General features: G+C 38.1%; 1 protein-coding gene across 1 annotated transcript in view; it reads left to right on the top strand.

The window, feature by feature from the left end:
• The first annotated feature begins 432 nt into the window (after positions 1-432).
• Positions 433-18639, top strand: part of HTR2C (5-hydroxytryptamine receptor 2C) — a 302050-nt gene continuing 283843 nt past the window's right edge. Inside the window, exon 1 of the mRNA XM_025431462.3 lies at positions 433-1001. The gene's annotated coding sequence lies outside the window, so the exon portion shown is untranslated. The remainder of the gene's footprint in view (positions 1002-18639) is intronic.

Consider the following 18639-nt stretch of genomic DNA (forward strand, 5'->3'; position numbering starts at 1 on the left):
CTTGTGAATGCCTCAGTTGCCCCTCTTGGGGAAAGGGTTACTAGTTGCAGCCGAGAAACTCAGAGGGAGTTTCAAAGCCTTGGAACTTTTGAGACTTATGAAATGTTAAGGTGTGTGTGTGTGTGTGTGTGTGTGCATGTGCGTGTGTGTGTGTGTATTTGGGAGGAGGTGTTTTTTGAATCTTTAAGGGTACATTCTTAAGACCCCCCCCCCCAAGACTGGCCCCAGTTCTCCCCAGCCTCCAAGCCTCATAAATCAAGTTAATCACCAACGCCACCGCCACCACCGTGGGGTCTCGCGCCCCCTGCCAGCAGGTTCCAGAGGCACTAGGAGACGGCCCGACCAGGCCGGGGGCAGAGTAACGCCGAGCGCTGATTGGTCGCTCTTGGCTCCACCCCTCCTCCGGTTTTGGCCCAAGAGAGCGGTGCAGCATCGCCAGCGCGGGGTAGGCGCTCTGGTGCTCGCGGAGGAAGCTCACATCCTCATGCGCACCGATCCTTCCGATCCTGCCTTTGGAGCAGCTAGACTGCCAACCTTGGCTGCTCCATCGGCCTGCTGCCCCTTACCTGCGATTGCATATGAACTTTTCTTCCTTCTTGCACGCCGTTGTCGTCGGAGTCGTCCAGATCGTCGTGGCGCTCGCGTGATGGCCTTCGTCCGTTTAGAGTAGTGTAGTTAGTTAGGGGCCATCGAAGAAGAAAGAAGACGCGAATAGTGCAGAGATGCTGGAGGTGGTCAGTTACTAAGCTAGAGTAAGATAGTGGAGCAAGACCAGCCAAACCTGTCCGGGGGCGCACGGTCGCCCAGAGGAGGTCGACTCGCCGGTGCTTACTATCGCGCCGAGCTCCCTCCACCGCTCACTCCGCCGAGGCGCGAGATTGCGGCGCGCAGCGCAGCGCACTGACTGCCGCGGGCTCCGCTGGGCGATTGCAGCCGAGTCCGTTTCTCGTCTAGCTGCCGCCGCGGCGACCGTTGCCTTGTCTTCCTCCCGGACGCTTGTGGTAAGTTGGGGCCCCGGACGGCATTGCTAGCCGAGACCCTAACGGTTTAGGCGGGGGGATGGGGTGGGGAGCGGGGCCAGGTCCCGGATGGTTGCAGCTTGCAGAACTGCGCTGGCCGGAGCGGGAGGTGGGGGGCGGGGGGAGGGAGGGACTCTGAACGCGCAGCTCCAGGAGACGCTGGGGTCTCTGGGAGGAGAGGGGGTCTTAGTGCCACGGGAGGGGCACCGAAGCCTCAAAGGAGGTTGGGTAGCAGGGACTAGAGACGAAGGCGCTTGGCGGGGGGGGGGGGGGGGGGGGCGCTCGAGAATCCAGCGCCCGGATTGCTGAGAGAAAAATGGGAGGCGGGCGTGGGGTCTCAAGAAGTGGAGAGCGGGGGGAGAGTGAACGTGGGTGTCTCCGTGTAGAGGTTCGGGCTGCGGAAGGTGCAACTGAATTGGGGGTACGGGCTACGTTTTTAAGAAAAGCGGATTTCGGGCAAGCGGGAGGGGGCACGAGGCTTGGAACAGTGGCAGCAGAGTGGGGAGAAAGATCCTCTATTATGTTCTCATTGAAAACCGACCCCGGTTTTCGGGGGGTCTAAGTGAACACCAGTAGCTCTGGGGAGATGAACACTGCGGATCTGTGTCTGGGTCTAACAGCTGTGGGCTGAATTCGAACAGCGCTGCTAATGGTCACGTAAGTTTAAGCTGAGAGTATAAGGGCATTCAACGAACCTTTTTATTAGTTTACCTAAGTCACTATATTTTGAAGACGATTGCGGAAAAGTCTCCTGTGCTGCCTCTTTTTCTGGTTCCTTTACTCACTTTAACCTGACGAGCAGTCTTAACAGTGTACCTCGGGATTGCTAAGCCTAAGAACAGGTTGCCGTTCCTGAAGCCACATAAAGTTCGTCATTGCAAAAAATGTGTCTGCGTGTCTGTTTCTTTTTTGCGCCGTGCCCTTTGCCTTTTGCTTCCTGTTGGGTAGTAAGCGACTTGAGGTGACCAACATTTTATATTGTGTTCAAGACCCCTTTATTTTAGGCGACAGCACTCCTCTACTCAGATTCAGAGGGCGACATTTGGCACTTAGAGAATATCTAATTTGGTCGAGAATCACTGCCAGTACCACGCAGCTTCTTCATTAATATTTATCATCACAAGTCCCGTCCAAGGAAACCTCTGGCTGCCGAGCCACTAAGTGCATATGCCCCTCACCACGTACCTTTTAGGCAGGCTAACCGAGGGAACCTCACTGGGGGAGAGGGGAGCCTAGCACTTAGCTAAAATGATTAGGGTTGGGGGAGACACTGCTCAGTGAGTAACACATAATGGTGCAAAAGGACATCTGGATTCTAGAGTTTAAATTTTGATTAAGAAGTTTATCCACATAGCAGCCATTCTGACAAGCAAAATATGAACACGGTAGAAACAAGGTAGTTGACCACATATGTGTAGGCACAGTGAAAAGGGCCACGGCGGGGAGGGGGTGGGCATTTCTACCATGATCATTGCTTTTCTTTTGCAGTATTTAAGTCCCCCTGAATATCATCCTCTAAGAAGAGTATAATTTATTAATTTCTTTGCACCACGATACCTTGATCTTTGAGAGTTATCTCCCTACCGCCCCCCCCACACACACACACCTCACCCCTGCCCCTGGTTACAGGAATTCTTTCCCGTATTTTGGGAAGGTGGGCTATAGAATACTTAATTAAATTTTTTATCCCTTAAGTATGCTCTTCTAATCCTCTGGGGGAGTAAATAAAATATTTATTTATTTCATCCACATAATTTTTTTCTTACTAGCTATTATCATCTACAGCAACAAGCCCAAGGTAAGTCCTGAAATTCCGAAGGTGGATAAGGCTTGTGATTGCAATGTCAAGGTAGGATCTGGGGTGCTTAAGCCAACACTGGCAGTGTTTTTCTATCTGCATAAAATAGAGTTATTAACCCTTCCTGTGCTTTCCTGAGTGGTCTATATCTAGAGCTGTCATGGATGAGGATGATGACATTTTCAGATAATAACATGACAGGCTTTGGTGCAGTATGAATTCATGGGAAGAGGGGTGAAAACTGACATTTTTGTGAACCTACTAGACGCCAGGCATGGAGCCAGGAGAATTGCATATATGCATTATTTCACATGGTCTTCATAATAAGCCTAGGATGAGGAAAATATTCCCATTTTACTGGTAACATTGGATTTTTTTTCCTTCCCATCTCTCAAGATATTCTTGTAGATTAATTTACGGCAACTGAATAAAAAATATTTATTTGTGCTTTCAAGACTACCTGGAGGAAAGATGTTTATTTTTTAACAATACAAGTAAAATCTTAAAAACCTAGCATCTCTGATATAATGTTGGGCTGATTCCACTAAAGGTTTAAGCAACATGGATATTTCACCCCTAGCAGTTTACTGATAGTAGATTTCTGCTCTGGAAAATAAATTCTAAAATCATGGGAGATTTGCAGGATTATCACTACCATTTGGAATTTAATTATTTAGAAATGTTTCTGAATTTAGCTGGTGAATACCTATATCTGAATAATAATCTGAAGCCTGCATAAATTCTCAGTTATTTTACTATTCCATTTATTTCCTTCAAGTTACAGTTATTTCTCTCTACCTAAGGGACACACAAAAATTAAAACAAAATTTACGAGTGAGATTGTCAGAAACCAACATTAAGTATCTTTAGCTACACATATCCAATTGCTCAAGGCCTGAGATGGAAGAAGGTGGCTGGTTTCTGAGCCTTTAGGCAAATAAATCCTGAGTTACAATGGCTCTAGAAGCTTCAGACTATTTGTCCATTATCATCAAAGAACCTCTTACCACCCAATTCTTATAGAAGTAGAATACCTCACAAAATGAGAATATACAGTGCTTGTATTGAGATTATTTTAGTAGAGCATCTGGTAAAGCCTAGTGTTGTCTAGTGGAGAAAAATATGTAAATTGGTACCACTAACAGCCTGGATAGCCATGAGCAAACTTGGAAAACTTGACTGTTAGACTTAATAACATATAATATTGTAATATATGACATATATTAATATGTTATGCATTCACATAATAATATGTTAATCCTACATGATTATTAAGAAGCACATGGGTAGTAAGCATTTAAAAATTTTGTTATTGCACAAAGTCATATGTGTTTATTATTATTTATTTATCACTGTTCCAGTATACCTATGTGATTTTATCTGCAACTTGTATACTCTTGAGTCTCAGAAACCTCCAGTCACCAGCACAATGAGTGTTCATTAAATTGATGCATCCATCGGTGGCTTTCTTCAACGCATTTTAAGGCCTCCTCGTACACTGACGACGTGGCTGCAAAACAGCCTTGTAATCTCCATTTTAAACAAGTAACGTTGAAACCCACCAAGAGGTTAAAATGCACTGTCATTTAGCGAGTCACAAGCAGATTTAATCTAATGCTCACCCGCAACAACTCTTTGGCAGTCATTTCTGACATTTTTATACACAAATGATAGAGTGAAAGCAGGAGTTTAAATAAGATGTACATGAGTTGGAATCTTAATTATGTTTTTTTTTCTCCCTGTCCCCAGCATCTCTACTTCATCTCAGCTAATCCTTCCTCCCTTCAGCTGTGTGTAAGACTGTGCCGTCTGCAGTTTACTAAGATACTTGTTTATTACAATGTTGTACCTACAGTTGGCATTTCATAAAGTCAATCTTACTCATTAGGGTTAACTTCATTCATAGAGGACCACCTATACGCTCGAATTTGAGAAGCACTAGAAGGGCCTTCTGGCCCCCAGATTAGTAGCTTTCGTGGTTTTCCGCAGCACCTGAAATTCTATATTCAGGAATTTCCTGATTTAACCTTAGTCATTGTCTCCTTTGAATACAAACATCCACTTAGAGGGGTAATTTACCTTTGTCATTATCTATTAATAACTAAGCATACATTTATAGACAGCTGTCGAACAGCCTTTAGAACTGCAAGGTACAGCAGCCACCAGCCACATATGGCTAGTGAAATTTAAATTAACTGAAATTAAATAAAATTATAAACTTAATCTTTCTCACAGACCACACTTTAGCTACTCAAAAATCACAAATGGCTAGTGATTGTGCAGTGCAGATACAGACTACCTATTGGACAGTGCAGATACAGACTATCTCCATCACTGTAGAAAGTTCTTTTGGAAAGTAAGGATTTTCACTGCTTTTTCACTGAACACTTCCTTCACCTCCTTGCCTTAACCAGAATCTGTAATTTTCCTACTTGGACTATTCCTACAGAAGCTTTCCTGCTTTCTGACAGATCCCTCAAGTGGAGATACATTAATTCTTATCCTCTGCTTCTCCTCACTTCATGAGTCTTATTACTTTTCCATATGTAAGAGCTTAACATTATGGGTGAATCTCTACCAGTGCCATTTTTTTTTAAGTTCCAACACATTAGAAACAGTCTCTTCTGTTGTTATTTAAATAATGTTTTACTGGTGCTTACAGCATTTCAACATTTCTTTCTTGTCTCTGCTGTCTATGCCTTCATTGACATTTTTGGCACCTGGTTCTTTCTTACTGTCCATTTTTAATCTTGCCACTCTCTAGAGACTCCATTATTTATGATTATTGCCAAATAACAGCCTAGCCTCATAATTCCTTGACCTCTTATTTTTCCATGGTCTTCAGGCCTGCTGACACACCTGAAATATGTCCCTTTCCAAAATTTTAAGTTCAGAAAGACTATGCTCAGGGGCAGCCTGGGTGGCTCAGCGATTTAGCACTGCCTTCTGCCCGGGGTGTGATCCTGGAGACCCGGGATCCAGATGGAGTCCCGCGATGGGCTCCCTGCGTGGAGCCTGCTTCTCCCTCTGCCTGTGTCTCTGCCTCTCTCTCAGTCTGTGTCTCTCATGAATAAATAAATAAATCTTTTAAAAAAAAAAGAAAAAAGAAAGACTATGCTCAGATTATGACACTCAGTAACCACCCATTCCCCACCTTTCTTTTGTACCTCCTCTTCAACCTCGTCAAGACTTGCCAGGCCCCCTCTTGGCTTCATTTTCTTCTTAGTCTGACCCTTATGCCAGTTACGATGTTCCTCATCATCACTCAATACTCAATACACTCCTCATTGCCCTTCCACTGCCCCGCCTTTTACCTTCATCCTTTTGGTTTAATCTGTCCTATTTCCTACTCTGATTGCTGAACACTACTGGAGAAAACTAACAAAACTACACATTTTACAGTCTCCTACGTCTTCTGGGCCCTCAATACTATTCAGCAATCCTTTTTACATACCAAGTTTACATGTTAACTCCCTTTCCTATACTCCTAGACACATGTTCCAAACTTTTACAACTCTTGCCAACTTTTGTATTCCATTCCTGTATCCCCTGAAAATTACTTTCAGTAATTTTACTTTCACAAAAACTAAGGAGATGTATAAGAAAGAAGTCATCTTTATTACCTTCTCTCTCCTCTACCTCTAGATATCTATGTATTACTTCTTTTGCTTTGCCTTGGAAAAATAAGAACCCCTGTTCTTCTCCAAAATTAACTTCTGTGTACTGGATCCTGCTTTTTTCTGTATCCTAAAGATCTCATCCATGATATAGTCTTCTCTTTTCTGCAATATCTTACATGCTCCCTGCCTTCCACATACAAACTTATGTAATCTTCTTTATGTTGAAAAATGGGTCCTTTGTGACAGGCTACTGTTACTAATACATTTCCAATTAGTTATTAAAATAACCACACTTGCCTTCTAACCCATTTTCCATTAAGTGTTCTCATGAGCCTATTCCCCATCCCATCCCCAATGATAGTCCTCTATCAAAATTACTTTTGGCACATGAAAAAATGTTGAGGATATATAGGTGGTAAACAAAGGCCATTTCATCTGCCCTAAATCCTTACACATTTCTCATTATTCAGTGCAGGTGACTATAAGAACAAAATATCCTCTGATGGACAATAAGGGAGTAGATTTCTGATAAAAGGAGTGAGCAACAGAAGAATCAGGATGGAGAGTTAGTTCAAGGCACCTTGGTGCATCCTGAACTACTGTACAAGGTGGCTAGCTGAGCCTGGGAAGAATGAAGGTGAAAGGTGAAGGTAGCCTTCCCAAGAAAATGAAGCAGCTTGATTGGGAGTGAGGAAGGGAGGGTGAACATTCAGAGTGGAATCAGTGTTATAATGCAGGATATGGGGGTGAGCTCAATACAAAAATTTTAAAAATAAAAATTAAACATTACTGAAACCAAAGGCAAGGTCAACTAATACCTAGAGAAGAGTAGCAACCACTACACTGACCAGAGTTCTTTTAATCTTTTCTTTTTTTCTAAAAAATGACTGTCTTTAAAGTCATTAGTGAATGCCTATGAGTAAATGTCACAGCGTTCACATTTTTTATAACTATATTTTAAACTCCCAGATCTCTCATTTTATCTCAATAGTCAAAGACTTAATACTTCCAGGTCCAGCTTCCTATAATCGAGGTAAGGAAGACCTGCCCAAGTTAGCAAGTAATTATTCTTCACAAAAGAGGTATGAAAGAAGATAGGAATAGCTGTTATTTATTAGAAATTACTGTGTATGACAGATTTATAAGAGATTCACCTCTATTCACATGTATAAGCTTCATAGTTACCCCATGAGAGGGTACAACTAATATCCACAATTTGCAGATGGGGAAACTGAGGTATCACAAAAAGATTAAATAATCCACTTAAACTAACTGAAACCAAGCTTGAAATGTAGCAGTTTTGATTCCAGAGAGACGATGCTGTTAAGCAGTAAACTCACTGCCTCCGTTTAGGAATTGGCTAATTTATCTTTAATGCTGTAGCCACTAGTCTTTGGATAGAGCAGATTTGCCTGTGAGCATGAGGATATTATTACTGACAGTGCCCATTAATCATTAATGTGCTGTTTGGCAAAGTAATAAGATAGGCATGTAACAGTTCATCTGGAGATTTGTTACCAAGAAAAAAGTAAAGTAAATGAGAAAGTCTTGTTAATGCTGAGGGACTGAGGGACAGGAAGCCTGAGTGAAGCTCAGGGGACTTAGAGAGATCATTTCAAGACTGAAATAAAATCAGGGAAATAATGCTGTTATGTACAAAGGATGACTAGGAAGAGTCACGACAGTGAGTTAGACACATAAGTGAGTGTGCTTTGTCCCATGTGTGACATCACAACAAAGGCCGTTCCAATTTAATCCTTTATATACAGTTGCCTATGTGGAATTCAAACAGGAAAATTGATATCCTGGAGATCTGAGATTGGAGGGAACAGAAGGATTGTTAAAGATGGTTTCTCATGTATCAGAGAGGACTGTCTGATCCCATTTGCCATGTAGTACCTTTCCACACTGGCATCAGGAGAAATAATTTGATAATCATGGCTTGGAAAAAAGGTACTGCTGAAAGTCTGTCAGTTTTTTAGTCTACTGATCTGAACTCAGGTAGAAAGACTGTATCCGAGTATAGTACTTATAGTTAATGAACAGTTGAAAAGAACACACAAAAAAAGTGTGTATGCTTAAAGGCTTTGTTTTTTATAAAGATTTTATTTATTTATTCATGAGAGACACAGAATGAGAGAGAGAGGCAGAGACACAGGCAGAGGGAGAAGCAGGCTCCCGGCGGAGAGCCCCATGTGGGACTTGATCCCGGGACTCCAGAATCACACCCTGAGCCAAAGGCAGATGCTCAACCGCTGAGCCACCAGGGCGTCCCAAGGCTTTGTTTTTTTAATTGGTGAAAAAAAACCTTTCCATTTACTACTTCCATTTTAATGACATAAAAACTGTGACTTGTAATTCAACAATGATTTATTGCTAGAAACAGGGAGCAAAATGCAGAAGTTCAGTACTGTGGGTGGTGCTCCCCCTCTAAGTTCTACCTGGTCTTCAAGTCTGGTTTAAGCCCCACCTCTTGCATAAAGCTTTTGCTGACTAGCCCACATATATGACAAATTCCTTGCCCATAGTAAGTTGCCGATTAACATACCTTGATTAATTGTATTGCTATATATATATATGTATATGTATATATATATAATATATATACTTATATATATTTATATAATATATATTATCAATCTATATCTACATCCATCCATCCATCCCTCCATCCATCCATCCCCCTAGGAATGTATGTTTCAATAGTTAAAGTGAAAGAAGAGAAAGAAAGAAATAGAGTAGAATTTCTAGCACACCTGCACAATAACATTTAAGAACTCAAAGCCTCTAACAAAATAACAGATTTCTCTGAAATGATGTTATGTCATCTCTTTCAACATATTTTCCAGCAATTAAGAAATTATTAATCTTAAACTAGTTTATAGCTAAAGCTTAGCCCTATAACATACAGTTTTATTTTTTTAGTTCAGAGTGAAATATATATAACTATAAATATATATAAATATTATATAAAATAGATGATAGTGGACAGATAGCTAGAAAGGAGAGAAAGAGACACTCCATTCTATTGGCCACATAGGTGTCTGGTAAAAGTCATGATCAGTGATTAGGATCAATTCCATATTCTGGCTGTAGAATTTTGGCTTTTAGCTTTTAATTAGTAGCCCCTCAAATGTCTATGCTCATTTTGTAGTATTGGTTGATGGTTCAGAGTGGAGAAGAATTTTTTCTTTTTAAAATAACAATTCCCAAAAGCCTTTGCAGCAAATAAATTTGTATACAAGAGTTTTATTGACTCATTTTTATAATGTGATAGGAAATCAGAGGTTACTATTAGTGAATTGCTATGAGTGACAAAATCAAGAATTTGTCAGGTTTTTTTAAAATCTTAGATTAGAAAAACAGTTAAAATTATTTTAATGCTTTGTGGTTTATAGATAGATTGTTCTGGAATTTTTTTTGTTTGGTTGATTAGTCACTGATTCCCAAGGGCCTAATAGCCCCATATCTTACATTATTAAATGTAATATCAGTCTAAAATAGATGCGGGGAGAAATTGATTACTTTAATCTTGGTGGAAGTAAAACAAGAAGGATCTGGTGTCTTGCCAATAAAATTTTTTTAAACCAAGTTTTAAGAAAGCACAAATGAGCTGGTTTCTCAATGGACTTATTTCTCTAGTCTTTCCACCATGCTTCTATTCCTATTTTTTAAATCACGATTAACAAATGGATAGAATTGATGAAGTATGGTAGAAATTATAAGCCCCAAAACTACTCATGGATACAATGACTCTTTCCCACTTTTTTTTAAGATTTTATTTATTTATTCATAAGAGACACAAAGAGGGAGAGGCACCGACACAGGCAGAGGGAGAAGCAGGCACCACGCAGGGAGCCAAACATGGGACTCTATCGCAAGGATCACACCCAGAGCCGAAGGGGGAGCTAAACCTCTGAGCCACCGGGGCTGCCCCTCTTTCCCACTGTGGAAGATATCTTCTATTAGGATGGTTACTTCTTTTTCCTTTAAATTATTTTTATTGTGGTAAAGTACACATAACATAGAAGTTACCTCCTTAGCCATGTTTAAATGTACCATTCAGTAGCATTAAATACATTCCACAGTTGTACAGCGATCACCACCATCCATGTTTTTAACACTTTGCATCTTGTAAAACTGAAATTCTATATTCCTTAAACAATTTCTCCTCCACCCCAACCCCCGGCAACCACTGTTATACTTTCTGTCTAATACAATAACTCTTGCTCTCCAAAATCTTAAGTTAGCACATGCTGATTCATTACCTTGAATATTCATTACCTTCCTCTCATTGGATAATGGTCTACCTCAACTTTTCCTGCTTATGCTACCAAACCTCAGCCAATTATTTTGTAAGTAGATTGACAAAATTCATGACCAATGTGTATCTGTCAAATTAGTCAACTACATAATGAAGGTGAATAAGAAACTTATAACAATTATGGAATTTCGGCAAGTATTTGTTGAGGGCCTACTGTATGCTTGACATTTCACTGGAGGTTAGAGAAGTGATACACATATTACACAGTATTTCCCTGAAGAAGCTAATAGTCTTGTGAGACCAAAAAAACAATTCCATATAATAATACAGTTCTGCAGGGTGCCTGAGTGGCTCAGTATCTGACTCTTGATATCAACTCAGATCATGATCTCAGGGTCATGAGATCAAGACTTGTGTCAGGCTCTGCACTGGGCATGGATCCTGCTTAAGATTCTCTCTCCCTATTCCTCTGCCTCTCCTCACCTGCTTGCGTTCTATCTCTAATAATAATAATAATAATAATAATAATAATAATAATAATACAGTTGTGCAATTTACAGTATAGACAACATCAACTTCTTCTCTTCCTACCTTCCCATTCAGGAAAAATGAAGGTAAAAAACGCAGCAGTTGCTTGTTCTGCTTGAGCCTCAGTTTCTACAACTATAAAATGAGAGGGTGTACTAGGTGATTTTTCTATAAGGATCCTTCAAACTTAACATTTTTGTTACAGACAAGAACGCAGAAACCACTGAAGTTAAATAACATACATCCCTAAGGTTACAAATCTGGAGGCATAAATTAGATGAATATATAGAATAGGAGAAAGAATATGGAGAAAACTCTCACAGATTTTGCCATTCAAATGAAAATAGTTAGAATTTAATAGTTAAAAACCTTGAAAACCTAAGAAGATAATATATTGTTATTAAAATAATTTGCTATTTTTTACCTTACTTTTTTTTTTAAATTTATTTATGTATGATAGTCACAGAGAGAGAGAGAGAGAGGCAGAGACACAGGCAGAGGGAGAAGCAGGCTCCATGCGCTGGGAGCCCGATGTGGGATTCGATCCCGGGTCTCCAGGATCGCGCCCTGGGCCAAAGGCAGGCACCAAACCGCTGCGCCACCCAGGGATCCCTTTACCTTACTTTTGTACTTTTGGGTAAGTACAATTTTCAGAAAAGCAGCCAAATTTGTTCATATCTATAGTTGATATTCTGAGTCTCTTGATTCAGATGAAGCAACAAGACCAAATAAAAGTACATTTATTACTGTAGCACAATACAGAACACATTTATGGCAACACTTACATTGTTCAAAAAATACTCTAGCCCTCCTCTCACATTTCTTATTTTTTCATGAAAATCTAAAAAATGCTTGTACTTTCTGCCTTGGAGACATTCTTGGATCACCTTTCTCCATATATATTCAGTTAATTCCATCAATTTAAGTGTCTAAATTATTTTTACAAAATGCTTCTCAAAAGTTTCCCCTCTTTTCATTCCCATCCTGATTATAGAATCTTAGGGTTAGTGCCTTAAGGCTCACTTCAGATGACTCCCCATTGCGTGTTTGAACCCTGCACATCTCCCACATGCACCACAGTGCCACAGAATCATGCTACCCAACTTCTGGGCAAAGCAGATGTATGGTTAATAGCAATCAGATGCCAAGATAGCTGTCAAATGTCAAGGTGAAATAAAGAGACTGCAAAGTGGATTGTGAAATAATGAACTCCAGGTTACGGGTCATAGGAAATGATTGCAAACAGTCACATTCTTAATTTAGGGAAAGATGTACTGTTTTATTCAGGTGGGGCTATGGAGGAGACTAAGGGCATTATGCAGATTTTAAAGCCAAGACACAACATGTAAAATTTAAATATGTTATGATTTTGTATACGCAATGTAAAGGGACTACTGGTCATATCAAAAAATTATCTAGTTTGGGGCTCCTGAGTGTTAGTCAGTTAAGTGTCCACTCTTGATTTTAGCTCAGGTCATGATCACAGGGACCTGAGAGTGAGCCCTATGTCAAGCTCCGCACTCAGCAGGGAGTCTGCTTGAGATTCTCCCTCTCCTCTTGCCCCTCCCCTCAGCTCACACCTTCTATGTCTCTAAATAAATCTGTTAAAAAATATGATCTAGGTTGACACCCACATACATAAGACTATTAAAATTTGAATTTAAAATCTGAACAAAAATGGATATTATTAATTGTGCCACTTATGTGGCACTTAGCACATTGTCTTGTGTTTGGTTTTGTTTGTTTTTTGTTTTTTAGGTTTCAAGGTCTGTCGTCTATGTGCCAGGCACAGTGTTCAAGGTCTTATACACATCATCTCACTTTTTAATTTGAGTCTTATCTTTCTTATTGGATTATGAATTCACAGAGGACAAAATTATATACTATTCATGTTTATACCTCCACCCCAACTACCCTTCTCACACATCATTACACATTGTGGGTTCTTTCAATATATATTTGCTGAATAATTAATATTCAAATCACAGGAGCACTGTGGGGAATGGTTTTTAGAGTACAAATTTAGAGTTAAATGACTTGCATTCTAGTCTTTTATAAGCCTCCATGGTCTCACCTGTTAAAAAAGTAAATCAGATGAATGGTTTACTAAGGTCATTTCCAATGCTACAATCTATGAAAATACCAGCAGTTTTGTAGTTCTGAAAATCCACTTCCAATAATAATGCTCGCATAGTTGACTTTTATAGTCTAGGAGATAATTGTCATAACTCTGCTTCAACTACTTAAGAATTCCTTAAACAATCTAAAGCCAAACCTCACTTAGGAGCTTGAGCTTGCCCTTTCTCTTTCACTCCAGGGCCTAAATTGAAATGACTTAGTGTTTAAAGATCACTAAATGAGTGGAAATGTCCCTTCTTGTCGTCTTTTATTACTTAAAGCAAATTTAAGACATCACTGGCTCTCAATCACAAATTAAACATAACCATTTACAGGGAGTTTAAATTAAACTGTCTGAAGCTACAGTCCCTCCCCAAGAAGTCATTAATATCTTGCTGAAAATCAGTGTTGTCATTGCTTTAGTTTATGACTGAGTTTCATGATTACAAAGTGTCTTTTCCTTTAATATATTCCTAGATGTAATTGGGTACATAAGCTCTATAAAGAGCTTCAAAAGAAAAGGACATTTGTGAGCAGATACTCATCTCAAGGCCTTTAATTACATTTCATATTATCCTTTTCCCCCATATCAGAACCTTTGTTTTTGGAGGAGTATTCAATTTACTGTATCTGTGTTCAGAACTCTTGAGTCTTTGAGAGTGGCCCCAAATGGTCGGAAAAAGAATAGGAAAGGTCATTTATAGCTTGTTCCAAACTCTTTTCTGTGTTATATTTTTATTTCTATTTACTTTCTCCTGAAAATCATATCTAGCTTCTTTATTACCATCTTTAGTGAATCTAAAGATACACCATTTATGTTGACATAAAGTACTTTTAAAGGAATTATTCAAACTTTGGTCCTCCCTTAAGCCTACCCTAGATTTAGCTGAATAATCATGTAGATTATTAATACGTGATTGATAATCATGTATTTCTATCATCATCACTTTAAAAATATTTTTTGAAGCTTAATTACACCAACATTGCAAAAAAATGGCAGAGAATATACCATTTATTCTTGGAGTCACAGAACTGTCAAGTTACTATTTAATGAATATTTTTTGTTTGTTATGGTTCCTACCATGGAGGAACTTACATTTTATTGGCAAGAGGAAATATATACATACACCATCAGGTGTTCTTCAGACAGCTGAAAATATGATGTTGGATTTCTGGAGACAGATCAAGCCTAGAGGTAAAAGAATTTGGACCAACCCATACTATTCTGGCTTAGCTGAATTTCAGAAATTTCCAAGGGAGAGAAGGTTGTAGAGAGAAAAGAACAGAGGTCCAAATAGTAAACACTGATTACATAAAGCTTTGGGGAATATCTAAGAGTCATATTTTTCTCAGATTCTTCAACATGAAACACTCTGATTTTCTCCCTCAACTTTATACATTATTACATTCAATTATTGCTAAGGTTCTGTTTAACAGTACATTTGACTGAGTACTCCAAGGCCTCCCAGGAGAGGAAACAACACTAAAGTTGTGATCTCCAGTAATTTGGAGTCCAGTTGGAGATCCAATATATGAATGCTACATAAAGAATTTGGGGAAAATAAATTAAATTAAATATAGAGAAAGTTCAGAGGACAGAGCAGACAAAAAATAAATTATATGGGATTAAACTACTGATATAAAAACTTTTTTGTCCCAAAGCCCAAAGAAGGACTATGAATTTGGATAAACTTTCTCAGGTGCCTTGTTCCGTATTGTCTAAAGATATCATGAACAAATCTCTTTTTAACTGACTCACAGAACTTTTCAGATGCATAATATTTTTGTAAAAACAAAAACAAAAACAACTCCATGAGTCTGGAATCATCCATGCTCAATCTTGTTGCTCTTAACTTACTTAAAAAATAAATACTTAAAAATAAATTAGCAAACATGAGTTCAGCACCTTCTGTTTGTCCAGTAAGGGATTAAGCTAGTTCAAACAATGCAAGTGGAAATAGTAAGATTCTTACAAGTAGGAGTCATATGAATTATTTCTTACTAGCAAGCCCTTAGATACCTGAATTATACCCTGCAAGAAAGTAAATGATGAGCTGTAGATTTAACTCTCAGATAAAATCAATTGTCTGAATATCAAGTGATTATTAATTCTCGATACCAAAAGAGTCATTAATAATTATTAGATAATTTATAAAGCTTGATATTTTTAGGAAAGTACTTAGCAAAATACTTCACAATTCGAAAATACAAGGATGACATTAGGAAAGCATTAACACATTAGGTACTAAGCATTTTATTTTATTTTATTTTTTAATTTTTTTACTAAGCATTTTAGTAAAGCAATAGAAACTAAGTATACTGATAACATTTATAACAGACTTACTATTGCTTGCGTCCCAGCGATAAATAAATTAAGGCTTAGAGGGGGCCCCTGACTTGTTCCAGGTCCCACACCTAATTATTTATTGGCAAAGCTTTACAAAGAGAACCACATCTCTTAAATCTGAAATCAGGTTCTTTTCCACTATGGTCTACTGCCTCTTGAAGGCTATGTGGCATAGTAAATAAAAGCCCTTAAAATTTTGACTACATCGTACTGTCTTTGAGAATCACATCATGCTTCATGCTTTATTCACTCAAAATAAACAGAAACTGAATTTATAGTTTATTGGTTTCGATAATCAGAAAATTAGTATGTGCATACTTTCAAGATTATGACTTTTATTCTTACTGACATAGGTAAAAGATTCTATGTGTATATGATATATGACTCACAACAAGAGAAAAAGAATCATGTAAAAGACAAATAAGAGTACTTTTTGAGGTTCAAATTAGATGACTGACCAGTTGACAGGCTGTGTGCATTTATTTATGTTAGCCTTTATGTTTTAATTTGCTAGAGCAATTGAAATCTGAAACAGCACAAGGCTGGATGATTCCTTTCTATAAATTACATCTCTTGAAATGTACAAATGCAAGCATGAGTCACCAGCTACAGAATTCCAGCTTTAACCCATTATGTCATTTTTATAAGGAAACAAACCGGTGACCTTCATATGGTTTTAAGGACAATGAATTTGTGAATTACAGAGTATGGGAAAGATGTGATCATAACACAATCAAATGAGTTCAATGGTATGATCTAAAAGGTAAAAAAAAAAATAAAGTACATTTTATAGAATGAAGTCTGTTTACTTCTGTGATTCTTCTTCCATTATTCACTTCCATGTATGCCTTGCATATACTGGATTGATTTGAAACCAAATTGAAACATTCATATATCTCGTAAGCAAATTTTAAGCAGTTAACTTTCATTTGGGAGTTCCCCGGGCAGAAACAGTAACCAGAAGGAAAATGCATAGCCCAAAAAAATCTGCAATGTAGGTTTTGTTGATTGATTTCAGTTTTCTCTTGATTTAACCTTTTGTCAGAATTTTTAAACTATAATGTTACTGCCATTGTTACTTTTAAACTATAGTGTTACTAAAATTGTTACTTATATTTACCATTCCATCTAGTCAATACAGAGCAGAACCTCTGAGTCAGGATGTGGTTCAGGAAAGAAGTTGCCAGGTACCTCTCCTAAAAAGAGAAGAAGGAAAAGAAATTAACAAATATTGAGCCCCACCCACATCCTAGTCCCCGCTTTGACAAAGTACGTATATCCCTCATGTAATTTTTACAACAGCCCTAATAAATAGTATATGGAGACACAGAGAATTTAAGCCACATGCCCAAACACATAGCTAACGCAAGATGCAGCCAGGAATCAAGCCCAAGGCTGTTTCACTACAGAGGTTGGGTAAACTTTTTCCATGGTACCTTGAATTAACGGCCTTAAGTCTTAAAAATATGCGAAGTGCTCACGCTCAAAATATCCTATCAGTGTAGCATTTACTCAGTCACTGACAACGTTTGCAAAGAACTAAATAGATGGAAAACAAGTCAGGAGGCACCAGCCATATATCAACTTCTACAAATCAAGTATGTGTATTTTCAAAGATTTCAGTTTATTTTTAGTGGTGAGGAATAATTATTTACTAATAGGAATAAAGATGGAAAACGCGTGCAAAATGTTATCTAATAATAGTAATTGGCAATGAAATAGGAAAATGGTAGAAATGAATTATAATATTAAAAAACTGACACAGTTTTTAAGTAGAGGTCTTTGTGATTAAGAACATTTGGAGTATGTAAAGGAAAAAAAATAAAGCTTTTGAAGAAGGAGTTTAAGATTAAATGATGAGTATTATTATATTTGGTCACTATTAGTTAATATTGTTATCTAGATACTCTTTACCAAACAGTAAGCAAGTTTTCTAAGCTTAGTTTGGGGAATAGTTTGAAGAGCAGTTTAAATAGTTTTTAGGATCTGAGCATTCTCGTTTATGAAGATAATAATTTGTACCTTGCAATATTGTTCTAAGAATGTAATGTACAATGTACACATGGAAGTTAACACATGATAAACTCTCAATAAATGTTAAAAAAAAAGACCAGACAAATTTACTTTAAGCTCCCCCAAATCACATTTACTAGGGGAAAAATAAAGCAGTCATAATAACACAGGAAACATTTGAGTACAGATTCCATGACATTCCATTCTGCTCTTATAGCTTCATAACGTAAGTGCTTCTCTTTTCATCTAATTTCATATATAAGTTATATATTCTCGTAATTCAGCAAGCTTAAGTTTAAACATGGCATCTGCATTTTAAATGCAAAGCATATTAATGTCAATGTTTAAAGCTCCCATTTCATGTCTGTCTATAACTTCAAAATATTTTCTTTTGGTATATTGATAATATGTTTTGTACTGAGTTTTTCCTGTAATTTTTACAGTGAAGCCTGTCACTTCCAGTTGAGTAAATATTGTGACTAAATGGTTTTTAATAAAAATAAAGTATACCAAACAAATCCACCTGTGATCTCAGAATATTTTAAGAACCAGTTTCCAAATGCTATTCAGAGCAAAAGCCTATAGAGTATTCAGAATCTGTCACACTAGTTTTTAACTGAATTCTGATTTTGTTGGCTTTAAAAAAGTTAATGAAAATCACAGGTTGTACATATGCCAGTATAATTTAAATACAAAGAGGGCTGAGATGAAGCTATAAGCTTGCATGACGGGGTATATAACTCCCCCAAATAACCTGTTATGAATATCAACTGTGAATGGGGGAGCTAAAATGAAGTTTTGAACACAATTTTTGCGAAACATAAAGTATAGAGCTTCTACTTGTCATTTATTGGATTCTTAGAGACATGGTACTTTCTCCACCAGAGAAGTCACTGGAATGTATGATTTGGTGTAAAGATCAATGATTTAGA

Source organism: Canis lupus, chromosome X, assembly GCF_003254725.2.
Source record: "Canis lupus dingo isolate Sandy chromosome X, ASM325472v2, whole genome shotgun sequence".
NCBI lineage: Eukaryota > Metazoa > Chordata > Mammalia > Carnivora > Canidae > Canis > Canis lupus.